The sequence below is a fragment of the Sapajus apella genome, unplaced genomic scaffold (assembly GCF_009761245.1).
Source record: "Sapajus apella isolate SASKATOON/1434 unplaced genomic scaffold, GSC_monkey_1.0 scaffold24, whole genome shotgun sequence".
Classification (NCBI taxonomy): domain Eukaryota; kingdom Metazoa; phylum Chordata; class Mammalia; order Primates; family Cebidae; genus Sapajus; species Sapajus apella.
Genome location: NW_022436964.1, coordinates 18775047 through 18797030, shown reverse-complemented (window position 1 = coordinate 18797030; position 21984 = coordinate 18775047). Strand labels below are relative to the sequence as shown.

Sequence of the window (21984 nt, the reverse complement as noted above, 5' to 3'; positions counted from 1 at the left end):
CAGCCCTCTCTGTAGCACCCTATTATTTTTTTAAGTGGATGACAAGAAATGATACAAATCACCAATGGGCACAAACAAGTAAGTGGGAGAACGTGGATGAAAACCATGTCAAACAGTCCCCAAGGCTCATGCTCTTTCCACTGTGCTATATGATTTTTGACTGAAGTCTATTAAATGTCAATCTATTCTTCCTATCAATGTTAAGGTCAGTGCTCACTAGGAGGGAAGGTTGGACCACTGACTTCCAAAGAATGTTCCCTATTTTTTAATCCAAATTTACCTTCTCTGATAGTTTCCCTTCAGGGGCTCACAGCAGTTCCTGCTGACATTTCCAGCCAAGATAGTAGGATCTTTAGTCCTGCTGAGACTTCTTCCATTACTACTGATGGTCAGGAGCTAAAGTTGGTTCCCACTGGAGGCTATACCCTGGAGCTTTCTATAGGAGGAACTCTCTTTAGCAGTGATTGCTCTCAGAAGTGGTGGCTTTCACCTAAATTACCTTCCTGACACCCCTTGCCTTCTCTCCTATCAATGCAAACCATTGGCTTCAAATGCTTTTTCTGAGGCAAATCATCAGCATAGTCCAATATGGCCTCTACAGTCTCAAGCAGCTTTGGCACCCAATAGGTGACTATGAATAAAGCCACATAGTTCTTTGGAGGAAATTACTGTAATTCCTAAGCAAATTTCCACTCACTACCATAATTTTGGCTGCCCCCCTCAGCCCTACTTTAATTTGCTTGAAGCCAGGAACTACTCAGCTTTCTCTTAATTTCCTAGGTGGATTATTCTCAAGGAGACAGAAAAAGAAAACTACTTTCTCCGTTCTGGAAGTATCTGGATTCAGATTACATACAGATAAGACGATGCAAAATCTGAGACTCTCCCTTCGTGGACCACAGGAGCATCTAAACAAATCAAGATCCAGGTAGAATCCAATAATTTCCTTAGTAATTTTAAATAGTTACATGAGGGAGCTGTGTTGGAAGCAAATTCTCCAGCTTTCAATTAATCATCATCCACTACCTACCACTCCCCAGATAACACTGCATGGAGCAGAAGCAAACCTTCCCCACTGTACCCCACCAAACCAGTGATCTAACAGAAAATACTTCAACCATTAAAGGCCTCACTTTCATCTTAATCCATCCTCACCACTCATCTGTTTTTAAACTATTATATCTTAGAAGTTATTTTTAATGTGTTTAGAGAATATATTACCGGTTCAATAATTAGCTTCTTGGAGATAGGTGTCTGGTACTACATTTATTGAGCTATCTACATCTTTTAGCACAGTGACTTTCTAGGCAGTGGGCACTCTAAAAATATTTCTTGGTTAATTAAACCAGAGGCTGTGTGCTCTATAAAATAATATAATTTCTTATTGTGCTAGTTTTGCAAACATAGCATATGGTATGGTGCAGGCATATTAAAACCTGGGTGTATAGGCACACTGACACTTAAGATACTGAAGCATTTGCCTTATAGAAAGATGTATATAATCACCAATTTTTCAATCCACTGAAGTGCTTATTTAATGCTCCACTGAAATTTGATGTTCAAATCTTGAAATTTATTTAAAAAGTCAAACCACATTAGAGTCCCATCACTCAATGCAGTTTTCTGATTAATTAGTTACAGCACACAAATGAAGCAAGTTTGCAGTTAATGAACTACAAATAAATCTATCTGTAAATAATAATTACCATTAATAACCAGATTAGTTAGACTTCAGGTTTGTTCTCTTTGCATTTACATTAATTTGTTTCTTTTACCCTAATCAGTTAAGTTTCATCTAAAGATAATTGGAGAGATATGACTCTAGAATGACAGTATGAGGAGCTCAAAGCTGCTCCCATACAAAACAGCTTTAACTGGTGAAAATTATTTTTAAAAACTAGCACCTATTTAAAGTCTCTGTAAATTTCCTAAGGGCATATAGCAAATGAATACATATTTATTCAAGAAAATCTATACGGTCAACTAATATTAGACTAGTACACCAAAATACACAATGAGGAAAGGGAAGTTTCTTCAATAAATGGTGTAGGGTAGACTGGATATCCAGATGCAAAAATTTAAAAAGTATCAGATCCTTATATTATACTATATATAAAAATTAAACTAGATTAAAGACTTAAATATAAGATCTTAAGCCATAAAACTCCTAGAAAAAAACAAACAGGGAGAAGCACCTTGACACTGCCGTGGCAGTAATTTTTTGGATAGCATACCAAAAGCACAGACAACAAAGCAAAAATAAACAAATGGGACTACATCAAACTAAAAAGCTTCTGCACAGCAAAGGAAATAACGAACAAAATGACAAGACAGTCTCCAGAATGGGGGGAAAATATTTGCAAAACATATTGTTGTGGGACTTTTCCTTAGTTCAGTTAAAGGTAGGTGTATTATTAGTCAAGGTTCTCTAGAGGGGCAGAACTAATAGGATATAAATATATATATGGATGTTAATAAGTATTAACTCACACGATCACGAGATGCCACAATAGGCCATCTTTAAGCTGAGGATCAAGAAGAGCCAGTCTGAGTCCCAAAACTGAAGGACTTGGAGTCTGACGTTCCAGGGCAGGAAGCATCCAGCGCAGGAGAAAGATGTAGTGTGGGAGGGTAGGCCAGTCTAGCCTTATCACATTTTTCTGCCTGCTTTATATTCTAGCTGTGCTGACAGCTGATTAGATGGTGCCCACCCAGATTAAGGCTTTCCTAGCCCACTGACTCAAATGTTAATTTTTTTTGGCAACACCCTCACAGACGCACCCGGGATCAATACTTCGTATCTTTCATACAATCAAGTTGATACTAAGTATTAACCATAACAATGGAATTCTTGTTCATTCCACAGCCACAAAAATTTAGCCTCCTGGAAGGGTTAAAGGGTGAGTAAAGGAGAGTTTAGATGAGTGAAAAGGGGAACTAAGAATGAAGCAGGGATCCTTTGCAATGCCAGAGTCCCACAGCTTGAATCCCAGTTTTCACACAGGAAGAGGAGGTGCCAGCCTCCTCCCCACTGCGAATGAAGTGAACTTCTGTGGCTCCATCCCAGTGCACATTTCTCCCAGTGTGCAGGCTGGTTGGAATTTCTCTGGGGGCCCCCTTCCACCTTGCTGTCTCATTCCCTTCTCTTAAGAAGGACATCTAACTGCCCTTAGAGTAAGGTTAGGACCAAGACCGGTCTTAACTGCTTCCTGCTGACAGGGGGTGCTGTTTTGGAAAAATGGCAGTCAGAGCTCCCTCAGAGACCTATCAAAGGGTTCCTAGCAGAAAGGGCCATCTATCAGAGGCTCTGACTACGTGACAGTTTGGAATTCAATGGCCTAAAGTCAAGATCAGACAAATGGGGTTATTAGAAAACATGTATCAAAACAAAACAAGGGGAGGAGTAAGGACAGCTCAAAAATTCTTAGGTCTTTTATGAGTTTGCACAGGGAGAGGGAGGCCAAAAGACTGACTGGTTAAAAAAAAAAACTTTACCCTTTTGCTGACATGTTGGGCTTCTGGTTTCTATTCCTCTGAACCTGATCCTAAGCCAACCAGTTTAAGGTTTGGGGGATAAACTCTTTCCAGTTTAGAGGATGCATCTGAGGGGGGTGTCCTGTCATTAGAGAGACACAATTACCTCTCTGTGAAGAGAGAACCAAGGAGGAGAAACAAAAAAATAAGGTTTTTTGTTTTTGTTTTTTTCAAAGGAGTCACATTTGTTCAGGATGAATTTGAAAGGGTTACAGACTGAAGCTGAATGGCTACCCAACTAGAGAGAGAGGAGCAGGCATCCCTAGTTCCATTCTCTTCCTAGCAGGTACACAGGATAAGTGAGGGAGAGAGGGAAGAGCATCCTCTTTTCCTCTTCTGTCCTTATATCCCCAAGTCCTGGTGACCTCAGCTGGTGCCACTATGAGTACCAAAGCGGCTTGCACCCATGCAGCAGAGGGCTCTAGGGGTTGGAATTGTCTGCTCTTACCAACATATGCCCTATCTCCCCTTCTGTCAGTAGCCTTGGAGTTCCCTAGACCTCATTTATGCCGTGGATACTAATGTGGGCTTTATCCATGAAACAGGAAGGTTGGGCTTGGCTTAATCGGCAGGAATTCGCCATACTCACTTGTGCTGTGTCTTTTGACCTCTGTTGTCATCTGCCTTTGGATTCCTTAGATCCAGTTCTCTTTCCTAGGGCTTTGACCCAAAGCTTGGAATTAAGTTTAGAACAAAAATGTATCTTAGGGGCATTGAATGGACTCCTTATCATAAGCCAAATGCTAAGGTGAAGTTATGGAAATGAGACCTCCAACAAGGGTAAGAAAAGGATGTCTTGTGATACACCCAGATAAGTGGTGGCTACAGTTATGCTTGTAGGATTTGAGTGCATGGTGCTTGGCTTTGGTTAGCTTTCTTGGTCTTACTTTCCTAAAAAAGAAACCTCAGAGTGATAGGCATCCTATTTATTCCAATCACTTCGCAGAATTTGCAGGATAATTGCTCAGAACTAGAATACTGATCCAGATTTTTACACTACCCATTTTTCTTGTTTTTTTCTGAACTGCAGTCAGAGATTGCTGGTTGGTTCACAGGAACAAGCAGGATTTGTCTAAAATGTAGGCAAAAACTTAAAAACAACTAGTGAATTTAGAATTTAATGACAAATGTATGATAAGTTTTGGAACACAATTTCTTTCTCTCCAGTCCTCAGTTTTGTTAAAACAAATTGTGATAGGGCTGAGTGGTTTGCAAAATAGACTAGTTTTATACTTGTCCTGGTTATTTGCATAAAGTGCAGCAAGCACAATTATTTCTACATAAGCCTTTTAGATTGGCTTTGATGGAACTCTATTCTCCAAAGGATCTCAGTCAAGATTTTTAAAGCCCAGCCCAGCCATGGGTTTATCCTCAAATACCTGTGAGTTGGGTGATCCTGACATCTTAAGGTCCCAAGATCAAGTTGGAGTTCCTGGACCTGTTAGAAAGTGACATTCTTTACTGACCACAGGCTGGGAATCCTGTACAGGGAATTTGTAGATGTGGGTATGAGGCCAGTCTCCCCATGGGGCTTTTACCAGCTCTGCAAATTGAGACTGACCCCTTAAAGAGAAGCATGTCCTTCCAATTACAGACTTGGTAAAATAACCATTTTTCCAATTGTGTCCTGTTGCAAAAGAAAAATGGATTCTTATTCCACTGATGCAAACAACGATATTGCCATAAGAATACTCACAGATAGTTTCCAAATTGTATGGGAACCAGGCAGAGAAAAACAAACGTTCCAAATCTTGCTCACAGGAGTGTACTACCTTATTCAATTATTAAAGGCCATAAATAGTTCAAAATACATTTCCTTGGCTCTGAAACACAAAAGAAGGATCAGCAATATTCCTTGAGAAGTGAGTGATTTTGCCTGCTGTCATCTCCAGAGTAGTAGTTCAGAGATTTTGCCAGATGAAGAGACAAGTCAAAATAACAAGATGTAGAAGCTTCTTCCCCCAATTGAATTGATCTGGAACAAAGTGTGAGTAAATTCAATCCTAAAGGAACTCTCAAGGACGATGGAGATTTTGGTGATAAGCAATTAAAGAGGAGGCTGGTAACTCCATGAGAGCAACAAGCAAAACTATAAGTTCCCTGGATTACCAGAAAGAATGAGGTGAGGAGATTAACTCTAAGATGACTCCTCCTGTGGTCAGAGAAAACCTCAAAGCCCGACCCTGTCAGGACACCCAAATTTAATTAGATCAGAGTGGAGCAATGTATGCACTACCACATTATTTTTAAGAAATGGAGTAATCAGCCAGCAATCAATGAAGCCTAACAGCTGGATGTGATGCTACAGAGACATACAGTTTAGAAGACAGATAAGAAATAGAGACAAAGAGAGACCTGCCAAAACCAGTCATCCCAGGATGGCTATGCCCATGCCCAAGACTGAACCCTCTCAAGAATATCAGAGGCTTCACGCTGCATGGGAAATGGACGTACTCAAATATTCTAACCAGGTTACTAAATAAATAAGCAAGTAACATGAACAAGCATGGAAAAAGGAAAATAATTAGTATCTAAAGTTGCTACAGTACAGAAATGGCCTTACAGAAAATGGCAAAGGAAGTTATTCAGGCCAAAAGCAAGTGACTGCAGACAATAATTTAAATCTAAATAAAGAAACAGGGCCGGGTGCGGTGGCTCAAACCTGTAATCCCAGCACTTTGGGAGGCCGAGGCGGGTGGATCACGAGGTCAAGAGATCGAGACCATCCTGGTCAACACGGTGAAACCCCGTCTCTACTAAAAATACAAAAAATTAGCTGGGCATGGTGGCGCGTGCCTGTAATCCCAGCTACTCAGGAGGCTGAGGCAGGATAATTGCCTGAACCCAGGAGGCGGAGGTTGCGGTGAGCCGAGATCACGCCATTGTACTCCAGCCTGGGTAACAAGAGCGAAACTCCATCCCAAAAAAAAAAAAAAAAAAAAGAAACAAAGCACTAACAGAGGTGATTATGTAGTTATAAAAGATAGCATAAATGCATATTTCTTCTCCTTTTTCTTAACTTACTTAAAAAATGGTATAAAGTAATATGTGTGTAATTATATTTCGGGACTTATAACATGTAGAAATATACTTGATCATAACATCAAAAAGGAGGTAGGTGGACAAAGCTGTATTGTTGCAAGGAAAGGACACCATATGCTCACTGAAAACTACAGGAAAAGATGAAGAGAATAAGAAATGGCAAATTAGCTGGTGAATATAATCCCCCAAAATATATGCTTGCTTGCTTTTCTTCTCTCAGCTCATTTAAAAGATATAAAATGATATTTTAGTAATAATTAACAACCCCATTAAAAAGTAGGCAAAGGACATGAACAGACCCTTCTAAAAAGAAGACATTTATGCAGCCAACAAACATATGAAAAAAGCTCAGCATCACTGATTGCTAGAGAAATGCAAATCAAAACCACAGTGAGACACCATCTCATGCCAGTCAGAATGGCAATTATTAAAAAGTCAAGAAGCAACAGATGCTGATGAGGCTATGAATAGATAAGAATGCTTTTACAGTTGGTGGAAATGCAAATTAGTTCAGCCATTTTAGAAGACAGTGTGACAATTCCTCAAAGACCTAGAACCAGAAATATCATTTGACCCAGCAATCCCATTACTTGGTATATACCCAAAGAAATATAAATTATTCTATTATAAAATACATGCATGTGTGTGTTCATTGCATTATTCGCAATAACAAAAACATGGAATCAACACAAATGCCCATCAATAATAGACTGGATAAAGAAAATGTAGTGTAATTACACCATAGAATACTATGCAGCCACAAAAAGGAAAACATTCATGTCCTTTGCAACGACATAGATGGAGCTTGAAGCCATTATCCTCAGCAAACTAATGCAGGAACAGAAAACCAAACACCACATGTTCTCACTCATAAGTGGGAGCTGAACAATGAGAACACATGGACACAGGGAGAGTAACAACGCACACTGGGACATCTTGTGGAGGTGGCAGGGAAGGGACAGCATCAGGAAAAATAGCTAATGCATGCTGGACTTAATACTTAGGTGATGGGCAGCAAACCACTGTGGCACACATTTATCTATATAACGAACCTGCACATCCTGCACACGTACCTCAGAACTTTAAAGTTAAAAGGAAATGTTTTTGAGCCACCAGGGACACCATTAAGAGAGTGTATTAGTTCATTTTCATGCTGCTGATAAAGACATACCCAAGACTGGGCAATCCGCAAAGGAAAGAGATTTAATGGACTTACAGGTCCACATGGCTGGGGAGGTCTCACAATCATGGAGGAAGATAAAAGGCACATCTCACATGATGGCAGACAAGAGAAGAGTGAGAGCCAAGTGAAAGGTGTTTTTTCTTGTAAAACCATCAGATCTCATAAAACTTATTCGCTACCACAAGAACAGTGTGAGGTAAACTGCACCATGATTCAAGTATCTCCCAATGGGTCCCTCCCACAACACGTGGGAATTATGAGAGCTATAATTCAAGATGAGAATTGGGTTGGGACAAACCTGAACCATATCAGAAAGTTAAAAAATAATCCTCAAATAGTAGAAAATATTCACAAATCATATATCTGATAAGGGATAAAGAGCTCTTAACTCAATAATTAAAAAATTAAAAATAGACAAAGGGTGAGGAGACAAGATGTCAGATAGGAGACAGGGCTAATGTGCAGCTCCCACTGGATGGACAGAACAGTGTAAAGACTCACATCATGAACTGTTGCTCCAGGAACCACCGCAGGAATGTACCAGGAAAACTGAAAGAATTCACAGATCAGTTCAAAGAAGCAGTAGGCCACTGCAAATTCCATGGGACAGACAAAAAACTGTGAGTTCCCAAAGTGTGAAAGATGGAACTGGGGAATCTGAAAATCTAGATCACAGGAGAAGATGTTAACCTTACCTAAAGCTGACACAGATTAGGGAACCTCATGAAATACAAAAGTAGAGGCAGAGGTGGGTGGATCATCTGAGGTCAGGAGTTTAAGACCAGCCTGGCTAACATGGTAAAACCCTGTCTCTACTAAAAATACAAACATTAGCCAGATGTGATGGTGTGATGGCAGATGCCTGTGATCCCAGCTACTCTAGAGACTGAGCCAGGGGAATAACTTGAACTTGGGAGGTGGGGGTAGGGGTAGCAGTGAGCCAAGTTCGCGCCACTGCACTCCAGCCTGGGCAACAGAGTGAAAAAAAGAAAGTAGAAGCAGGGCCTAAAAGGCACTCCCAGTCTCCAGCTGAAACTCAGGAATGCCATCACTGACTATATCTCACAGGGATTCACAGGGAAAGCAGCCAGTGGAATTAGGGAGGTGTCAAAAGGAAAAAGAAGCTTCCAACTGAAATTAGTAATACTTTTGACTGGGCACAAATTTTCTTGAGCAGAATCCAGAGGACGAACATGAACTTCTGGAGATAAGGGTGCAGGAACTGCTGCCAATAGAGTGGGCAGACGGGAGGGACGAGGTCCAAAAACTGTGCTTGCCTTCTCAGTGGGGAAGCTCACAGCCTGGAGCGAGGTTTGAGTGGGGCACTGCAGGAGTGAGACAGGCCTCGCCAACTGCATGGGAGCTGGGTAAAGCCTCTCACTTCTGGCTATCCCCCACTTCCCTGGTGAACTATATGACACGGCAGAGGCAGCCAAAATCCCCTCTTGAATATAACATTGGTTTGAGAACCATCCTCCACCCTCAAGAGTGACCGTGGCAAACCCTGCCCAAGGAGAGTCAGAGCACAGACCTGCCTAGCCTTGCCCCCACCTCATGGTAAGTCTCTACCTGCCCTGGTAACTGAACACAAAAGATAGAAACTCTTTGGAGCTTTATGGCCCAGCCCATTGCCTGAGAAACCAAAAGACTTACCCTGGCCATCTTAGGGAAAGCTTAGATCTCCCTGTGACTACCTTAGTTGATTCTTTCTTGAAAGTGTCACCTCCTGGCTAGAGGCCAACCAACTCAAGCCATTATAGCAACTCCTGGCAGAATAATCTGATCCAAGGAAGGAGAAAACAATAGCTAATTTCACTGTCTGAAACATCTTGGCTTACCAGAGGTCCTGAGCGTGTCCACATGACAACTTCACTGCTAGCCTAACTAGAGAAAGCCGGCACTCCCACTTGGAGAGACAGAGCACTATGTGGAGAATCACATCATGAACTTTTGCTGAAATGACTACTGCAGGTATGTACCAGGAAAGCCGAGAGAATCCACGGACCCTTTGAAGGGAGTGGATTGCTCCTGCAGGCCTGGGAGACAGCCCAAAAACTGTGAGTCCCCAAAGTGTGAAAGGGGAATCTTCTGTTCCCAGACATACACCCTTACCAGGGAAGCTGAAGGTCCAGATCATGGGAGAAGGATTTGACCATCCCTGGAGCTGAGACAGGTGAAATACAAGGGTAGAAGCAGCAGGAAGAGCCCTGTGGGCTCTCACAGTCCCCAGGGAAACCATTTCTGACTTTGTCTCACAGATGTCCTTGGGGAGGGCTTCCAGAGGAACTGGGAAAAAAACACAGAGAGAAGGAAACTTCCAGCTGAACTTTGTAACAATTTCAACTGAATGCAAAGTTTCCTGGACATAATGTTGGGGAGGGGATGAATCTGGAGTGCAGACACAGCACAGAAGCCATGGCAGGCAGGAGGCGCAAAACCTGAAAGCCCCGCTTGCTTTCACAGCCAGAAGGTTGGCAGCCTGGGGCAAGTTCTCAGCCTTGCTCATCTGCTGCCTGGAAACAAACCTGGTGATGTTGGGGAGGGGGCATGGTGGGAATGAGACTGGCATTTTGGGCTGCATAGCAGCTGGGTGAGGCCTGTAGGCTTTCCTCCGCTTCACTGGCGACATGCAAGACACAGCCATAATCCCCCTGAGAACATAACTTCATTGGCCTGAGAACCACACCCCCACTCCCCAATACCCCACAGAAGCCACAGCAAGCCCCACCCAAGGAGAGTCTGAGCTCAGACACACCTAACCCTGCCCTCACCTGATGGTTGTTCTCTACCTGCCCTGGTAGCCAAAGACAAAGAGCTCTAGGGCCCTGCCCACTGCCTGACCATCCCTATACTACTACAGCTGATGCTCTCTTGATCCTCCACCTCTGCGCAGGAAGCCAAACAGCACAAAACTAGTGCAACAAACAAAACTACAACTAAGAACGCTCACAGAGTCCATTTCACTCCCCTGCCACCTCCACCAGAGCAAGTGCTGGTATCCATGGCTAAGAAACCAGAAGATGGTTCACATCACAGGACTCTGTGTAGACACCCCCTAGGCCTGGAGCCAGGTAACTCTGCTGGGTGGCTAGATCCAGAAGAGGAATAATAATCACTACAGTTTGGCTCTCATAAAACCCCATCCCTAGGGAAGGATTGGGGAGCACTATACCAAGGGAGTACCTGATGGGACAAAAGAACCTGAACAGTGGCCCTTGAGCCCCAGATCTTCCCTCTGACATAGTCTACCTTAATGAGAAGGAACAAGAAAAACAATTCTGGTAATATGACAAAACAAAATTCTTTACCACCCCCAAAAGATCACCCTAGCTCACCAGTAATGGATCCAAACCAAGAAGGAATCTCTGAATTGCCCAAAAAAGAATCCAGAAGGTCAGTTAGTAAGCTAATCAAGGAGGCATCACAGAAAGATGAAGTCCAACTTAATGAAATTTTTTTAAATGATGCAAGATGCAAAGGAAAAAAATTTCAGTGAAATAGATTTCAGTGAAATAGCATAAATAAAAATCAATACCAGCTTCTGGAAATAAAGGACATGCTTATAGAAATGCAAAATACACTGAAAAGTCTCAGCAATTGAATCAAGCAAGCAGAAGAAAGAGCTTCAGAGCTCAAAGATACTTGAATTAACCCAATCCAACAAAGACACAGAAAAAATAATCAAAAAATGAGCAAAGCCTCCAAGAAGTTTGGGATTATGTTAAATGACCAAACCTAAGAATAATTAATATTCCTGAGGAAGAAGGGAAATCTAAAAGTTTGGAAAACGTATTTAAGGGCATAATCAAAGAAAACTTCCCCAGCATTGCTAAAAATCTGCACATCCAAATACAAGAAGCTCTAAGAACACCCAAGAAAGTTATCACAAAAAGACCATCACCTAGGCACATAGTCATCAGGTTACCTAAAGTCAAGATGAGGAAAGAATCTTAAGAGCTGTGAGGCAAAAGCACTAGGTAGCCTATAAAGGAAAACTTATCAGGTTAATAGCAGACTTCTCAGCCAAAACCCTACAAACTAGAAGGGACTGGGGCCCTATCTTCAGCCTCTTTAAACAAAGCAATTATCAGCCAAGAATTTTGTATCCAGAGGAAAGATACAATCTTTTTCAGACAAAAATTGCTGAGAGTATTTGCCACTACCAAGCCAACACTAAAGAACTGCTAAAAGGAGCTCTAAATCATGAAATAAATCCTTGAAATACATCAAAATAGAGCCTCCTTAAGGCATAAATCTCACAGGACTTATAAAACAATAACACAATAAATTTTTAAAAACCCAAAGTATTAAGGCAGCAAATAGTATGATTAATAGAATAGTGCTTCATGTCTCAATACTAATAATGTTGAATGTAAACGGTCTAAATCCTCCACTTAAAAGATACAGAATGGCAGAATGAATAAGAATTCACCAACCAAGTATCTGCTTTCTTCCAGAGATTCACCTAACACACAAAGACTCACATAAACTTAAAGTAAAGGGGTGGAAAAAGATATTCTGTGCAAATGGACGCCAAAAGGGAGCAGGAATGGCTATTCTTATATCAGACAAAACAGAGCAAGTGCTGGTATCCATGGCTAAGAGACCTGAAGTGACAGCAGTTGAAAAAGACAAAGAGGGACATTATATGATGTCCAACAGGAAAATATCACAATCCTAAATATATATGCACCCAATATTGGAGCTCCCAATTTTATTTAAGAAATTACTACGAGACATAAGAAAGGAAATAGCAACACAAGAACAGTGGAGGACTTTAATACTCCACTGTTAGCACAAGACAGGTCATCAAGAGAGAAAGTCAACAAAGAAACAATGGATTTAAACTATACCCTAGAACAAAGGAACTTAATAGATATTTACAGAACATTCTACCCAACAAATGCAGAATATACATTCTTTTTATCAGCACATGGAACACTCTCGAACACTGTCCAAGATACACCATATGATAGGCCACAAAACAAGTTTCAATAACTTTTTAAAAATTGAAATTGTATCAAGTACTCCCTCAGACGACAGTGAAATAAAACTAGAAATCAATTCCTAAAGGAACACTCAAAACTACACAAATACGTGGAAATTAAATAACCTACTCCTGAATAGCCATTGGGTCAAAAATGAAATCAAGATGAAAATTTAAAAAAATTTTACTGAACAATAATAGTGATACAACCGATCAAAACCTCTGGGATACAGCTAAGGAGGTGCTAAAAGGAAAGTTCATAGGCTTAAGTGCCTACATGAGAAAGTCTGAAAGAGCACATGTAGACAATCTAAGGTTGCACCTCAAGGAACTAGGGAAACAAGAACAAACCCAACTCAAACCCAGTAGAGGAAAAGAAATAACAAAGATCAGAGCAGAACTAAATAAAATTGAAACAAAAAAGAAAACAAAAGATAAATGAAACAAAAAGCCGATTATTTGAAAAGATAAATAAAATTGATAGACCATTAGCGAAATTAACTAAGTAAAGAAGAGCGAAGACCCTAATAAGCTCAATTAGAAATGAAATGGGAGATATTACAACTGATACCACAGAAATACAAAAGATTAGTCAAGGCTGCTATGAACACCTTTGTACCTATAAACTCAAAAACCTAGAGAAGATGGATAAATTCTTGGAAATATACAAACCTTCTAGATTAAGCCAGGAAGAAATAGAAATGCTGAACAGACGAATAACAAGCAGCAAAATTGAAATGGTAATAAGAAAATTGCCAACAAAAAAAGTCTAGGACAAGAAGAATTCACTGCTGAATTCTGTCAGACATTCCTATTGACACTATTCCACAGGATAGAAGAGAACCCTCCCTAAATCATTCTATGAAACCCATATCACTCTGTGAAAGCAGTGTCACTCTAATACCAAAACCAAGAAAGGAGATAGAAAAAAAGAAAACTACAGACCAATATCCCTGACAAATAGAGATGAAAAAATTCTTAACAAAATACTAGCTAACCAAATCCAACAGCATATCAAAAAAATATGATCAAGTGGGTTTCATACCAGGGATGCTTTAACATATGCAAGTTAATAAATGCGATACACTACGTAAACAGCTTTAAAACCAAAAATCACATGATCATCTCAATAGATGCAGAAAAAGCATTTGACAAAATCCAGCATCTCTTTATAATTAAAACTCTCAGCAAAATCAGCATAGAAGGGACATACCGTAATGCCATAAAAGCCATCTATGACAAACACACAGCCAACATAATACTGAATGGGGAAAAGTTGAAAGCATACCCCCTGAGAACTGGCACCAAACAGGGATGCCCACTCTCACCACTAAAACCTACGGATGCTGGGTGGTTGGGTGTTTAGCAAAATTTCCTGCTCCCTCCCTCATGTGAGTATGTAGGAATGTAACTGTTCCTTTAAATATGGCCATGTGAGAAGTTCTTATTAATGGAGGTGTAGGTGGGTTTTTAAGTAAAAAGGATACTTTCTCCACCCTTGCCCCTCTACCATCTAAATGCTGAGAACTCAGGCCCTAGGAAATGGCAAACCATGCAATAGAAGGAAGCATCCTTTCTAAACTGAAAGAAAGCTACTCACTGACCAGAAAAGACTCTTACATGATCAAGAAATATGCTTTTATTGTGTCAAACCACTGAAAGTTTTGGCTTTGATACAGCAGTTCCCATTGCCCTAGTTATTGTACTGGGAAATGGAAGGAAATATGGGGCAAAAAGTATGAGTTGATGGATCAAAAATTGGGGGACACAGAGCCATGTCATCTGAACCAGAAGAGAACCTGGAACAAAACAAATCAATCCTTTTACTCAGGGACTGAGGGGACCAGTGGACACAACATCCTTCAGACTGTGCCCTCCCTCACTCTACCTTCATTCAGTTGCTAAACCTGCCTCATTCTGCTCAATGTTCAAGCAATATCTACTTCTCTCCATTCTCACTGACGCCACCTGGGTGGTCATCTTCATCTGCTAGCTGAAGTAGTCCTGTGTTCTCTTAGCCACCCCCTTTTCCCTCACAGATCCATTCTCCATGCTGTGGCCAGAATCATCTTCATAACACACAAATGGGATTCTGACCCATTCCTTAGGCCCTGACTTGAACCCTTCAATTAATTCTCGGTGTGATTACAATAAAGTTCAAACTCCTTTGCAGTACATATATGGCCCTGCCCAATATGGCCTCCATTTCAGCTGTCACCTCTCCAGTCCTTAGTCCCTCCGTTTCAGCCACAGTGAACTTCTTGTGGCTCCCTGGGTGAGTCACACTTCTCTTGCCTCTTTATCCATCGCATAAGACACTTCTGCTTCCCAAAAGTCCTTCCCCTTCTCTCCTGTCCACGTCCCTTCCTTCCAACAGTTTGACTGCCACTCAACCTAGCTGTCACCTTTTCTGAGAAAGTTTCTCTGGCATATTCAGACTGACTTAACTTCTTATTTTCTGTCTGTCCTTAGTACCCTGTTTATGCCCCTATCAAAGCCCTTTCATACTCTACTTAATTGTTTTTCTGTCAGTATCTTCTGTTAGACTGATGCTTGAGGGTAGAAACACCTCCATCACCATTAAATCTGAGCACTTCATGGGTATTTGGCACAGAGAAGGCGTTCAGTACTTTGTTTTTTAGCTGGGTGGATGGGTGGGACAAATAATTTGTTAGAAGCCTAAGAAAAAGTCGTACATAGGCAATTAGCAAAGTTGGTTAACTGTTAGTGAAAATATAATCACATTTTTTCATACATTTATTTATTTAATCTGATCCATAAATGTCTTTTAACATATGATTTTTCAAAGATGCTGTGTTTGACTCTTTTAATGAATGTGACTGATCACTTAATTGTTTGTTTGTTTGTTTGTTAATATGTGAATAGACAAGCCAGTACATCTTTCTCACTCTCTGTGAGCCAGGTCTGGAAGAAACCTGGTTGTTGGGTCAGGAGGAATGAAGCAAGCACTGAGTGAAGACCTTGGTTCTGGAGTCAGAGCTTTCAGAGTTAAGTCCTGCCATGTGATTTACCAGCCATGTGACCTCGGGTGATTAATTAATGTTTCTGGAGTCCTTAGCAGAGTGCCTGGTACGTATTAAGAATGTAACAGTGAGTAGCAATAATGATCAATGTTGTATTCGCCACAAAAATTATCTTTTTCATTGTCCTTCCTTAATATTGTTGTTAGACTGTGACTAAGGCATCACGGGGGTTTGTACACTGTGTGCAGGAAAAGTAACCAAGAAAGATCAGCCCTATGAGATCATCAGGAATGACCTAATGCTCCTCGTTGGACAGACAAGAAAACCCACACTCAGCAAGGTTAGGAGACCTGCTCCAAGTCACGTAGCTAGTAAGGGCACAGGTGAGAGTCAAACCAGAATTTCTGATTCCAAAGCCAGTTCTCTTTCCACTACACTGCACGGCCTCTGGGTATTAGCATTTCCAGGTCCCACATACCTCCAAATTTTTAAGGTCAAATAAGACTCTGGATACCAAATATTCACACTGTGACTACCTGTCCTCTTCTCTCCATTTGCAGGTATGTGGGATTGTGGGTCCATGGGGCATTCTGCCCAGGCTTTAGAGCTCTTGGATGTGCCTTCCTTCCCCAAGTCATCTTCTCTGCCAGGGCACAGACTGGCTCTCATAGAGACTGAAGTACCCTTTCACAGAGTTGCTTCTGTGTCTCTCCCTGAGACTGGGCTGGGATTGCTGTCTAACTCTTCCACTTCCGAAGTCCAGAGAACCCAAGGCTTTTGTGCTTTGTAGACACATGCCACAAAAACTGAGCACAAAAACTGAAGTCCAATTCTTAGTGCAAACTGCCAAAGCAGATAACACTTACAGTACTCAGAAGGTCATAACTTGTCCAAGGTAGATAGGGCCTGAGACCTCTTCTAGTCTGAACTATTTATTTTGCAGAGGAGGAAATATGGGCATAGAAATGGGCAGAACAAATGGTGATAGTGGCTGTGGGGTGTCTTCTGGGTCCCATTCCATCATCCTTCTCATCACATCCATATGTGTCTTCCTGGAGCCTCATGATAATTGGATACCCCTTACAAGGACCAGTTGCTTCAGACATAGACATCTGCTTAGGACATCGGCTGTCACTATAGGGAGCAATTTTGACAAAGGCCATTGTAAGTGATTGGGAACACCTCCTAAAAACGAGATGGTCTAAGGGGTCCCAGTACCTGGAGGCTGTGTGTAATAGGGGCCTTAAGAAAGGCTCCTAGACTATCTCTTCATTGCCTGTATTATATTTTGTGAGAATGTAAACCTATCTCACTATTAATTTTAGCAAAATAAAATTAAAAAGAAAACCAAACAAAAGGAGATGTCAGACAGAAAAAAAGTACGGGCAATTTTAGAGATGTTTCAATAATAATGCTCATCACTGGTTCTCCAGTATACAGAGAAATGTGCTGGAAAGGTTCATTACGATCCTTCAGTCAAGCCAAAGGCTGGAATCAGGCATATGGTTTCAGGCATCCAGTAGCAGAGATTAGCTCTTGAGTGGGGTTGGAAATAAATATTTCCCCAGGCATCTACCCTATCCTTAGTTTAGTGCCTCCCAGTGGGTGGAAGGGAAAACTTAAGGGACCCGGATGGTTTTATCAGTTGCAGAAAACTTAGATGTTTCCAAAATCCCATAAGATATTGAAGTCTTAGAACCTCCCAGGGGGTTCCTGAGCTAGAATTTGCTTCAATCAGACAGACAGTAACATATCTAGTGTCCTCTGTTCTTCACAGTTTCTCATCTTCGGGACCTCCACTTCTAGTCCTAAATCAGAGATAGGCAACTCCCTGCAGTAGGGCAATGCCACATGCCAGAGGGCTGAAAGAGGTCTCTCTATTGCACAGGACCATTCACAGGCAATGGAGTGAGTCTGAAGGGGATCCGAAGGGGAAAATTGCCTTTTGAGCATACTAAATTCCATGACACATACGGCAGGAGACAGTATTTCTTTATTCTTAATCCTCCATTACCCTCCTTGGTACCCAGTGCATGGAAAAGACTGAATAAACATCTGACAGATGACTAGATAAATGAATGAATGAAAGAATAAAGTAAGTGAGTTAGTTAGAAAAAGAGTTAACTATATAAGCTAGAGAATGAATGCAAAAAAAAAAAAAAAAAAACAAGGGAATGGCAAAATCTTGATAATGCATACATGAATGTTCATGAATTTTATTATGGAGAAAGAAGTTCATCTGTTTATATAATTCCTATCAGTGCTGTGTTTCCTCTTATGTTCTTTACTTTCTTGAGCTCTTTAAAACAAGAAACTTAACTATTTTGTGCCCTGAGCATTTAAAATAACTTTTTGGTGTTATTTCTTTCATTTTTTTTTTTTTTTTTTTTTTTTAGCTTTCAAAATATCTATTCCGGTGAGCTATTTTTAACTAAATCTCGCTCAGTGTCTTCGTCTGTAGTCACCACTTGGCCTACACTTTCATCACTGTATGCATTAACGCCCTGGTAGGAAAGAGACAAATGGAGGCAAAATAGCAAAGTGCTGAAGAGGAGGGTTCCAGAGGCAAACAGCCCCGCGGTCCTGAGTCCATTGTTTAACAGAGTGGCTTTGCACAAGTTGCTTAGCCTCTGGGTTATAATGGAACTTGCCTGTGAATATGATTATAAGTAATCCTGTAAGGACAATACTTTGCATTATGTTAATCACACAGCAAGTGATCAATGAGTTTTAGTTACTGGTATCATTATATTGTACTGCTATACTATTATACTACATTAAATCATATTGAATTGTATCAATCCTATCATCTATTATATTGATTGTGGCCTTGTGAAACCAATGTCTACGGATGTGTTGAATAAAGTCACATCCTTCAGAGTTCTCTTCCAATCACCTCCTTAACTTTCTTCCCCAGATTGAGGCCGCCCCTTACTTCTCTCTTATGTAAATCCTGAAAGTAGTACCCAGTGGTCTTCAGGGAGAGAAATGTTGTTTTCAATCTGAAACAACGTTCAGCTACACCCATGGCTGGGCTCTCCTGGCCTTCCCTACATGTGTCCCCCTCCCTCTCATTCAGGAGAGGCCATTTGAGTTCAGAGTCCTGATGTGAGGCTTGTATTTGAGGAAGAAAAATCACTTCTCTTTTGTTGACCTGACTTTCACCCTCCCCCTCCAGCATTCCAAACTCCCACTCAATTCAACAAGCTAGAATTTTAAACTTGGTTGGAATTGTGAAAGCTTGAGGTTATTAGAGACCAAGGATAGGGCAGGAGCTGAGTCTGACAGCTTGTTTTACTTTCTGCACTGAGGCAATCAAGGCCAACGCAGTGTCAGGGAAAGGCCAGGTTTTCTAGTAGCCTTGGGCTGTTGGCCTTATGCTAGGGAAGGAAGGCGGAGCTAAAGATGTGGCATCAAATTAGAAAAAATAAGGTACATCGATTCACTCAACTCTGTGCTTAATCCTGTGGCAAACACGTTGCTTAACTTCTCCTCTGCACTTCTTTTCACCTTCTTTAGGTTATAGGATCCAGTTTTTTAGGTGGTAGCAACACGCTTAAGGAAGATGCAGCCCTTCCTCCAGCCTGAGAGAATGAAGCATCATTGGCTTATATCAACCATAGCAATCCCATTTCCCTTTTCTCATGATTTATCTGGGAATGGGCAAGTGACCCAGTCCTGACCAATGAGACCAAAGAAACAGTCTATTGGTCAGCTCATCTCAGAAGATTTTTGTTTCCTGCTATGAAGAGAAGCAGTAAGTTTCTTCCTGCCTGACTTAAATGCAATTGTGTGCAAACATGTTACTTGGAGCTACAGCAATCATTTCCTGACGGTGAGGCAATAAACCAAGGACAAAGGATAGAATAGTGAAAAGACAGAGTATTGGGTTTTTGATGATATCATTCAACTGCTGGACCAATCTGGAACCACCTGCTTTCAGTCTTTCATGATTTGTGAGATTATCAAAAATTGCTATTGTTTTAGCTGCTATTTCTTTTCTGTTACTTGTGACCGAAGACATCTTACATAATACAAACACGATCCGACTTGGGTTGTAATTTATCTATTTTCAGGTCTGTGTGTTCTATATTACTGATTTTTTGTATTCTTAACACTGAGTATAAGCCTGTTACTTAGTAAGACTTCAGTAAATGACTGTTTAAAAACATCTTAAGTGTCTTAAAAAAATTTCTGAAGTTGCTGAAATATGAAGCCCAGGAACCAGTTTCAGGTTCTATAAAATTCTTGCTTCCTTCACTTTTGGAGTATTCCTCACTTCTGTCTAATTCTACCTTTACTAAAATGAATGAATGATTGAGAAGGACTATGAAAACTGGCTGGTATAGTGGCTACTGCTGAGAAATATCTCTTGAAAATTCCCAGAAATTCCATCAGCCACATTCAGACCTAACTATCTGATGATCAATGTTTCTGAATGCAAACCAGTGTACATAATCAGTGGACTATTTAAAGCGATATTGGCCTAGAATATCCAAGACACATATTATGCATTCGTTAAGCATTTGTTTAACGTCTCTTATCTACCAGGCACATTATTATGCATTGGGCATGTAGAGATGACCAACCACGTGGCCTCAATACTTGAAAAGCTTTCAGCAACCCAACAGGGTTAATGGCCAAAGAGGGGTATTTACAAGTCTCACAACCAGTCCTTTTAGCATAGCATGGTGCTACCACTGAGTTAATTAAGAAAGCAAAATTCCTAGATAGATATCTTTGATGAAATGGTTTCCATAAAAACTTCCCAAGATTGATCCTCCCCAGCTGAGTTCATTTTGGAAGGTGGATTTCTGCTCTCATCGCCCAAGGTCCTTAACATGTACCCTATGTTCTCCAGAGGCACCCCTTTCCAAGAGTGTGCTATCTGCATGGTTCCCCCAGAACACCTGTTTCAAGGGAAAAGAAGTTTGATCATTCAGTGGAGATTTGGGGGTCCACTTTTCTACGTAGGAGGATTATGAGTAGTGCCATGCTCCCCTATGAATTGGTAAATATGAAGAAAATATAAATTAAACCTCTTTCTGGCTGGGCACGGTGGCTCATGCCTGTAATCCTAGCACTTTGGGAAGCCGAGGTGGACAGATCACTTGAGATCAGGAGTTCCAGGCCAGCGTGGCCAACATGGCAAATCCCCATCTCTTCTAAAACACAAAAATTAGCCAGGTATGGTGGCACACACCTGTCGTCCCAGGTACTTGGAAGGCTGAGGCACAAGAATCACTTGAGTCTGGGAGGCAGGGGTTGCTGTGAGCTGAGATTGTGCCATTCCACTCCAGCCTGGGTGACAGAGCAAGACTCTGTCTCCCCAACCCCCCAAAAAAGAATAAAATAAAAAATAAATTAGACCCCATTCATCTGAGCTAACCATGACTGCTGAAGGAAGTCAGAGCTCTTATGCTCTGCATGCCTGGTTCATCAGCCTCAAGGCCACCTTTTGGGTCTGCATGAACTATAAGTGCACAAAGGCATCAGACTTAGCATTATTAGTTTCCCCACTGGTCTGATTTTTGTAGAAATTACCATGAACTGATTTTCTGCCCTTCCTTTCTAACAGACAAGCCTTCCTGCCCTCCCTGACAGCTCTTTCCTGTCTCCTACTCTCTGGTCATCAAGCTTTTAGAGTTGCCCTGGTCTTCTGCTAGCTGCCCCAGCTGTATTTTTTCTTCTTGGAAATGCATTGATTCCAGAGGCTGACTGGGAATAAATCTCATCTCCTCCATTTAGTAGTTATGGGATTCAAGTTACTCTTCCTCCCAGTGGCTCAGCTTCTGCACCAGTAAAATGGAGATTTACCAACTTTCCTTCCAGAATTACAAAAATGATTTGGCTCTGTGTCCCCACCCAAATTTCATCTCGAATATTAATCCCAGTAGTCCCCACATGTCGAGGGAGAGTCCTGGTGGGAGGTGACTGGATCCTGGGGGCAGTTTTTTCCATGCTGTTCTCGTGATAGTGAGTTCTCACGAGAGCTGATGCTTTAATAAGTATTTGACCGTTTCTCCTTCACACGCTCTCTCTTCTCTCTTCTGCCACCATGTAAGACATGCCTGCTGCTCCCTCATGATTATAAGTTTCCTGAGACCTCTTCAGCCGTGCGGACTGTGAGTCACTTAAACCTCTTTCCTTTCTAAATTACTCATTCTGGGGTATTTCTTTGTAGCAGTGTGAAAACAGACTAACACAATTACCATCACGGGCTTTCAACTGATGAACTTGCATCACTAACTCTC

General features: G+C 41.2%; 1 long non-coding RNA gene across 1 annotated transcript in view; it reads left to right on the top strand.

The window, feature by feature from the left end:
* The window catches only part of LOC116559850, a 35734-nt gene extending 16011 nt beyond the window's left edge, over positions 1-19723 (top strand). The window contains exons 3-6 of the long non-coding RNA XR_004272655.1: positions 781-928; positions 15633-15795; positions 15937-16070; positions 19250-19723. This is a non-coding gene — a long non-coding RNA (uncharacterized LOC116559850). The remainder of the gene's footprint in view (positions 1-780; positions 929-15632; positions 15796-15936; positions 16071-19249) is intronic.
* Positions 19724-21984: the final 2261 nt, after the last annotated feature.